Raw genomic sequence first — 9,419 nt, 5'->3', positions numbered from 1 at the left:
TTTGGTTCTGGGCTGCTCTGGAGGCTGTGGTGATGATGAGGCTCCGCTGAGTTGGCTGGGGCGGGGGGGGGGGGGCATGTCATCACTGCACTGTCAGCCTCTCTCCTTGATGGACTTGGCCCAGGAAGCCCTCCACCTGAAGCCCGTGCTGCAGCACCTCCATACTCCGCCCCCTGTGATCCCATCCAACCTGGAGGATGATCCAGGGAGTAATTTACAAGCCAACTCCCCTGACATGGGCTGCGGCAAGTCCCAGCTGGTGTCTGCTGGCTTGGGGTCGGGGAGTAGCCCTGGCTGGTGCAGCCGCTGAACACCTGCAGGTCCCGGGATTGTCCCCAGCCCTCCCTCTCCTGCAATCTCACGCTGGATCTCGCGTTCCAGCTCAGATGCAGGGGAGAGAGATCAGACATAAAATTCTAGGGGCTGAAAATTCCTCCCACAAGGACATTCCCGGCCCCCACCCTTTCCAATGAAGCAGAAATTTTAACTCTTCGGGGCAAATTTTCAAAGCTGAGTAACTACCTGTTACACCCTTAAATCCTGTTATTTGTTAACAGCATTTGAATGAGTAACTTGCTCCCATTGCTTTGAAAATGTATCTTTTAATAGGTGAGCAGGGGAGATTAGAGATGAAAAGTACCAGTGTGGTGCCTTCCGTGATGCCAGAGGCTGTTCGGAACTGGCATTCCAAGGCTTGTGAAAATGACTTTCTTTAGAAGAATGTAGAAGGTGGGTGTCTTAAAGGGGAGAGGGGACAAAGAGGATATCCATGTGGTAGGAAAGATATGGTCAGAATGCTGACCATTCTGTGCTCCGTTCGAGGACTTATCCTGTGATCGCCAGTCTCAAAGGCAGACAAGTGTTACATGCTGCCCCTGGATTTTCTGGGCTGTTAAAGAGACAGGCCCTAGGCTTTCAGGGTAGAACAGGGGTGTCAATTGAAAGAAAAGCTTCTGAACCCCGCCCCCTCCCGGGGCTCTCCCTCTTGATCGCTCATGCAGAATGCCGCCTTCCTGCAGTGATGCCCAATAACCCCCGCGCACTCCCCTAGTGCTGAGCTTGGCTGTGGAAACCCTGGAACCAACAGGTGTCTTTCGTGATGCCCGAGGCCCTCCAAGATGGACACTTCTAAGCAACCTGCAGTCCTGCATCCCAGATGAGGACTGCAAAGCCATTCAGGGAGGAGAGGTGCTCTCTGCAGCCAAAGAACGAGGCCAGAGAGTTCATTGTATACCTGAGACCCCACCAGGCTCTGAGCTCAGCTCAGAGCTAGAGGCAACACGGTGTGGTTCAGTGGATTCTCCATATTGGCTGCACAGGAGAATCATGTGGGTTTTTAAAAAAAATCCTGTTGCTCAGGCACCCCTGTCCCCAACACACACACACACACACACACACACACACGCATAGACACACACACACATACACAATACCCATTGCATCAGAGTCTCTGTAGGTAGGACCCAAACACCAGTCATTTTTCAAGCTTTTCAGGCAGTTCTAATAAGCAGCCACGTTTGAGAACTAGTGATGTCAAATGGCTGAGATGGTTCTGAGACTCTGGGGCCCAGCGGGGAGAGAGAAGGCGGCTGACCAGCTTCCGTTTGGAAAAGGAGGTCAGTGTTCAAGCAGAGAGGACTTGGAATCCTCCTCCCTTTTCTATGAAAGTTGTGATGCCCTTTGATGGTAGAAATAGTTCCACTTCTTCCTTTGAAAGCTTAACTAGCTTAATTTTTTTTCTAGTAAACTTGACTTCGGAAGTCAAATGTTTTTATAAAAATTTTTGGAAATAATTTCAAACTTAACAGAAATTTCAAGAATGATACATATAACCCTTGTATACTTTTTATCCAGAAGCACTAATTGTTAATATTTACCATATCTGTTCACACACACACATATATATACACACATATACATTTCTATATATACCCATGCACACATATACAATCTCTGTGTATGTTCATACACACATATATGATGGGCATTGTACATTTTTTTTTCTGAACCATTTCAGGGTTAGTTGCATATATCATGCCCCTTCTCTATGCATTGTATGCCTTTATCTTTAATACTTCAGTGTTATTTCCCAAGACCATGGCTATTATTATCTCATATAAACACAATATAGTTATAAAATTCAGGAAATTTGACATCACTACAATACTATTGTCTAATCTACAGTCTATATTCCAGTATTGCCAGTTGTTTCAATAATGTCTTTTACAGATTTCTTTTTTCCAATTCAGGGTTCAATCTAGATTCATACGTTGCATTTGTTTACAGCTCAAGCTTGCTGGTACAGGAGATTTACATTACAAATTTCTTACTATATAATATGACAACATAAGGAAGCTGTCATCTGATCTTATTTTTCATTCCCCAAATTCAAAAGTTTTTCATTAAAAATTTCCTCAAAGGTTAAAAATGAAAAAATTTCTCATGATTTTTCAAACCTTTAGTTCTTGAAGAACTCACAACATATTACCACATTTAATCTTTTCTCTCATAGCATGGATACAGCATTGTTGTTTAAAGGAAATTTCTCACAATAACTTTGTGAAGCATTACCCCTGGTAACGTCTTCTCAAGAGGTGGCCAAGAAATACTTGTTCAGTAAATGAATGAATGAATGAATGATCTCTTGCTTGGATTACTGCAATAGACTCCTCACTGGTTTCTTGCTTACATCCTTCCCCCTGTTTGTTTGTTTCTCAACCCAGCAACCAGAATGATCCTTTTAAAAACATTAATCAGAGTGTACCCCTCTTCACACTCTGAACACCCTCTATGCCTTCCCAGCTCATTCAGAATAAGAGCCAGCATCTTCAAAATTACCTACAGGGCCCTGTGTGACAGGACCCCCCATACCCATCTGCCCTCCCACTCTGATGTCATCTCTTACTATCCCTCTACTCCTTGGTCCCTCTGCTCCAGCCATCCTGGCATCCTTGTGGTTTCTTGAAAGTACAAGGCACACTCCTGCCTCAGGACCTTTGCACTTGCTTATAATTCTGTTCTCCCATCTATCTACCTAGCTGTCCTTCACTTTGTTCACATTTTTAATGAGGTTAACCCCTCACCCCAATCCCTGCTCTGTTCTCTAGGAGGTCACTCCTCATGCATTTATCCCCCTTCTCCACATCTGAATGGGCTTTGGGGGCCGCACAGCATTCTTAGCCCTCATATAGTTTATGGAAGATTGGGAACCCAAATTTCTAACTTCTCTCTCTAATTCCTGACTGCAAACCAGCAAATAGTTCTGGAACTCATCTCTTTATTGAAGTGTCTTGTCAAATGCAGTCAATGGCAAGTTTTTTTGGAGCATAACCGTACTTCATTCCTTTACATATTGTCTCTGGCTGTTTTCATGCTACAGTGATGATAGACTTGAGTAGTTGCAAAAGAAACCGTATGGTCTGTAAAGCTGAAGATTATTATCTAGCTCTTTACAGAAAAGTTTGTTGACCCCTGCCTTAGACTTACAAATTCGTCAGCTCACAGTCTGCTTTCCAAATTATCTCCCGCCCACCTTTATTCAACTTTTTGCCACTGCATATCACGGATTGCCATCCCTCCAGCTTGACTGCTGCGCTAATGCCACACATCTTAAATTTCTTTGTTTTGGTGATATTCTGCGCCTGGCGCTGGTCAGGATACTTGACAACAGCTGATTGAAATCTCAGTGGTTTAACCTGACAAAAGTTTGTTGCTTGCTTACTGTAAAGTCTGAAGTTGGGCGGGCAACCACCCTCCATCTTGTAGCTGTCCCATCTGGAAGGCGTGGACTCCAAAGCCACTCAGCAGTTTGGGAGGTGGAGGAAGAATTCTGTTCTCAACTGCCTTTCCTTCCATTGGCCAGACTAGTTACAAAACCCCAGTCTCAACAAAAGGGGGCTTGGGATGTTTAGAGGACCATTTAAGTGTTTGATGAGTTTTAATCAGTCTTTGTAAGTTTGATCCTTTACCTCAAGCAAGATTAGAGCTAAATCATCCCCATAAGAGCCTCTTGGAGAGTCCCATAGAGTGGGAATCCACAGGCTATTCCAGAGAGCCTGGAAATCTTTCTTCATATCTAGCTAAAGCAAGGAGATTCTTATATCTTGAGATTGCCTGATGCACAGGAGGAAATGATTCGATAAAAGGAAAGGGATGTGTGTGAAGTAAGGGGGGAGGCGGAGAAAAGACTTGTGAGACAGGGCTTCCCTGGTGGCACAGTGGTTAAGACTCCGCCTGCCAATGCAGGGGGCACGGGTTCAAGCCCTGGTCCAGGAAGATCCCACATCCCGAGGAGCAACTAAGCCTGTGCACCACAAATACCGAGCCTACGCTCTAGAGCTCGCGAGCCACAACTACTGAGCCTGTGCTCTAGAGCCCACAAGCCACAACTACTGAAGCCCGTGCGCCTAGAGCCCGTGCTCCGCAACAAGAGAAGCCACCGCAATGAGAATCCCGCGCACTGCGACGAAGAGTAGCCCCTGCTCGCCGCAACTAGAGAAAGCCCGGGCGCAGCAACAAAGACCCAATGCAGCCAAAAACAAATAAATAAGTTTAAAACAAAACAAAAAAAGACTTGTGAGAAAGAAAGGGATACTTGAAGTCAAAAAGACGCGGGCAGCCAAAATGACTGACAGCCTGTAGAAGCCTGTGAACTGCAGTGCTTTTCAAACAGTGCAGTGTGAACAGGCGCCATTTAAATCCAAGCTATCATTCTGACTACAAAGCTATTTACTTATTTCAATGTTACGATTTAATATAGTGAATCAAGCATTTTATGACTTGAAGTCACTTCAGAAGTCAGCTTTGATTTCCTCAAGTCATTGAAGGAGGGTTCAGAGTTCATTTCTGCTTAATAGATCAAGGTAGCCAATTGCATTTTCTGTCGAAAGGAAATGTTTAGAGAGTGTTGTGGGGGAAGGCTGGGTTTTGGCCTGAGAGGTAGGAATGTAGGCAGTGTGCCCAGCTCTTTTTCTGACCCTGTTCATGACCTTAAGAGGTCATATAACCTTCTAAAAACCTCAGTTTCTCCTCTGAAACAACCACCGCTTGCCTCCTTGGGCAAGTTGGATGATTAATAATGACACAGTGTTAACAAAGTTACTTTGAGGTCTTTTGATGAAAGACAGCCTATAAACTCTGCTAAAGAGTTACTGCCTTATTAAAGAGATGGCCGCATATAATACTGTACCAATAAATGCTGACAAAGGTAAATGTTCTCCATTCATCCTGACGAGGACAGGCTATTCATCTATTGAAAGTATGAGAGAGGGTGTGGCCCAAAGTTATAAAATTTTGTATTAATATTGCCCAGAAAGATATTTTGGATCTGTGTCTTTATTATCACTTGAAGTATTAACTAATAGAACCAGCCATCTAGACTTATAATTATATAACAACTAATAATGAACGAAACAGGTATGCAGCACAGCTTTGTTCCTTGACTGGAGTATGAAAAGAATAATAAGGATCGCTATCCCAAAAGCTAAAATTCTGGGAAAACATGATAAAGCTATGAGAGAAATATGGAGCATTGTGTGGGGATTGCCTTTGCTGAGCACCCTGAAAAATTAGACAAGAAGGCCTATGTTGAGGCTACAGAGAGATTTCAGAGCTGTTATCTGTTATTACTTCCTAGTATCCAGGTTTCTCATCAACTCAGCCAATCTACAGAGGCTTGAACGCACCCGCGACCACGTGACCTGGGCGTTGTAGGTGATTTCTCTGGTTATGTGGAAAGAGTTAAGGAATATGAGTCCAAGAGACTATTAGCTCTGCCACTAACTGTGCAAAGTTGAGCAAACGACTTTCCAGGCCTCAGAGGCCTTGTCTGTAAAATGAAGTCATTGAACTAATAATAAAATCACTGTTCACTGAACACATGCTAAGTACCAGGCCTCCTGAGTAGGAGAAATGTCTATTTATCCATCCTTTCCATTTCCTTTTCACTGCTGCCCCCTTAATCTAGGCTCACAGGTTTCTCTCCTTTCCTCCATTCTTTCCCAGTCAGTCTTGTACATGACTTCCATGTACATATTCCTAAACCACTACCTTGACTACACCTTTCCCAGCTAAGAGGCTTTATTACCTACTCAACACAGTTCAAATCCATTGGCAGTCAAGATCCTCCACACTTGGCCTCAAACTTCTCCCATCTTCTCTCCCAGCCGTACTTCTATATAACCATGCCCTGTCTACTCCTGGAGACCATAGCAGGCATGCACTTTCTCACCTTCATGCCTCTTCTTAAGCTCTCCCCTTTGTCAGGAATGTGCTTCTCCCCTTCTCCACTGAGACAGTATCATCAAGGCCCAAGTCAAGTCTCTCCTTCTCCCAGCTCACTATGGCCCCTCTGAAATCAAAGCCCCCTGGCTTATTCACCAGCAACTACACACGTCCTTGCTTTCTTGTAGTATCTCTTGCAATGTGGCTTTTATCATTTTATTTTTTTACTTTTATATTGTATTGAGCCTTTTGCTGGTTATGTTTTCTCTCTGGCTCTGCCATGAACCCTCAGCATGGCACAGTGGAAGAGCACAGACATTGGAGTCAGACAGACATGGGTATAATGCCAGTCCTCTTATTGACTAGATACGTGACTTTGAGCAAGCCACTTAATCTGGAGCCTCAGATTCCTCATGTGTAAGATGGGGATAATAACGATATCACAAGATTGTTGTGAGAATCAAATAAGACGATGTCCATGAAATTGCCTAAGGGTTCACGGTTCATAGTTTTTCCCCTTCTTTTTGTGTCACATGGAGACTTAAAATAGCACGTTTTGAAAATCTATTGATTTCGTTTTGAAACATGTCTATTGTGAATTATGAGCCATTAAAGAACAGTCACAGGATAAATATAGACACCGATTTCTGCAATACACTTTTGCAAGAGGAAAAGAAAAGGAAGAAAATGCTCAGGGTCTAAAAATGGAGTGGAAGCTGAAAAAAGGAGTTTCAAGTAGTATCTGATGCTTTGGCTGTCCTTGGGGGCAGAGCTGTCAAGTCTGAGTTTTGCTGCCCATTCAGGGACAGGGGCAAGGCCTTAAACGGAGACCCCTGCATAGAGTAAATAACTTTTAAAGGCACATTCTGGAAAATTCTTCCCACCAGCAAAAGGCTCTGGGTAAGAAAAAATATTTCCCTTCAGAGAAATTGTAACCTGAAGCCAACTATAACTAAAGGGTTTTACCCACAGGGGTTATTCAAATTTCACAGGTTCAAACTTATACTATCTGAGTGGAGGAGAAGTCCCTAACAATTCGACATGAAAAACGTCCTGAGCTGGTAACAAGGCTGGCAGAAGCAAATGCAAAACCCCCTTTGTAGACACACAAACCAGACTACACAGAAATCCCACCGTTAAACACCCTCAGAATCAGCCCACAATCGAAGATTATGACGCGTATAAGGAAACAATCTCATAGGAAACAGTAGAAATAAGCAAACAACGAAGCAACAACAAAAGCAGCAGACTTAAACCACAGGTTAGGCCTTCCCTGGTGGCGCAGTGGTTGAGAGTCCGCCTGCCGATGCAGGGGACGCGGGTTTGTGCCCCGATCAGGGAGGATCCCACATACTGCGGAGCGGCTGGGCCCGTGAGCCGTGGCCGCTGAGCCTGCACGTCCGGAGCCTGTGCGCCGCAACGGGAGAGGCCGCAACAGTGAGAGGCCCGCGTACCGCAAAAAACAAAACAAAACACAGGTTAGCAATATTTAGACTGCAATGGTTAGATCCAAGGAGCATCCCATCAGCCTGGAAGCAATTCATTAACAGTGTAAGGCAATGCAGACAAATCCCAATTGAAAAATGGCTTGTATTCCACAAAGTTAATTTGAATATGATATTCAACTATCAGAATGGTATTTCCTTACAAAACATCGTTTTACCCATTAGATCACAAAAGCTTTTGGAGCCCACAAGTCAGAAACTCTTGAGGACACAGTGGCACAATTTCTAGCACAAATTTGTGCTCAATAAACATTAGTTAAATGAATTTATAAGTGAATGAATAAGGCAGCTAGATCTGACCCAAGTTCCAGGACTGCAGAGCCTGGGGCCTGGGGTTGTTGCTTTGTTGTTTGTTTATTACTGCTGTATCCTGTGAGATTGTTTCCTTGTGTGTTTCAGAATCTCTTGGAGAAGGAGAAACATTTTATTTTCTTTCCAAGGCACAAGCCCAGCTATCTGGAAACCTTGTAAGTACAGAGGTACAGCTTACGTGAGACACTCTCTACTTCCCCCTTCTGGCTTCTGGAGCTTTCCTCACTGGTCCTAAACCCATGGCTGCATGGATTCATCAAGGCCATCCTACTCCCATATGCCCTTTTGCCCTTAATGCCCACCTTTTCAGTGCCGGGGATCTTAGCTCCCTGGCCTTGGGAAAGCACCCAGACTGGTCTCAGGGGAAGATATGAACAGCTGTTAATCCCTTCCCACCCGCCCCCACCCGCAATCCCCCACCCCCCCACCCCCGAGATGGCTCCACCTCTATGGGATGCTTATTTCTCCAAGTCTCTAACTGGGATGGCAAAGTGAAATGAATGCATCCCAGCCATGTGGTCAGACTGGGGCTGAAAACCTGTGCCCAGGCCCACCTTCCTGAGAGCCCACCTTTGGGGGCATCTTCATTTATTCAATCATTCCACAAATATTTACTGAAAGCCTACTTCTGATCAAGGGCCTGGAGATGCAATGATGAACAAGACTGAAAATAGCTAGGCTCTCATGGAGTTTTCAAGGTAGGAGAGAAGACAGATAATAATAAAAACATATACACGAACAAGATAAAAGCAGATAGTGATAAATGCTATTTAAAAAACAAAAGGGGAAGAAGTGAAAGAAAGCAACCCCGCCTCCCTCCCACATTTTACCTCTGCCCTATCACCTCTGTTGAACCCGAAGTATTTTTTTTTAAGCTTCAGTTTCTTTTGAGCTGCCTGTCTTCGTGGCTGGGTCTGTCTCATCGGCCCAGGGGGAGGGGAGTGAGTATAGGGTGGTGTCAAACCTTGCAGAAGTGTCTTGGTCGCAGGATGATAACGACTATCACTCTATCTGATTCCTCTATGGTTCACTCACACACAGGAGCAAAGTTCTTTCTCTTTGTGAGTTTTGAGGTTCTACACATCAGTGGACTCTCTCTGCCTCGCTGTTAATTTCAACGAGAAAGGGAAGTTTTCCCACGTGTAACTTTTCCAAACAAAGGCGGTGCAGGAGTGGTGATCCAGGCAATGATTAAGCGCTCCCAAGTAGAATGTGAGCATGCATTCATTTCTGCCCCAGCAGCCTGGGCTTCTTCCTGGAGACTGTTGACAAAGGAACTTGAGAAGGCAGAAAACCCTTTAAATAACAAGAGGGCGCTCTGAAGTGAGGGAACAACGTTCTGCTGGTGATGGACAGCGGATCACTGTCCTTGGAGTCCAG

Source organism: Stenella coeruleoalba (genome assembly GCF_951394435.1).
Source record: "Stenella coeruleoalba genome assembly, chromosome: 8".
NCBI lineage: Eukaryota > Metazoa > Chordata > Mammalia > Artiodactyla > Delphinidae > Stenella > Stenella coeruleoalba.
This window is presented reverse-complemented; position numbering follows the sequence as displayed.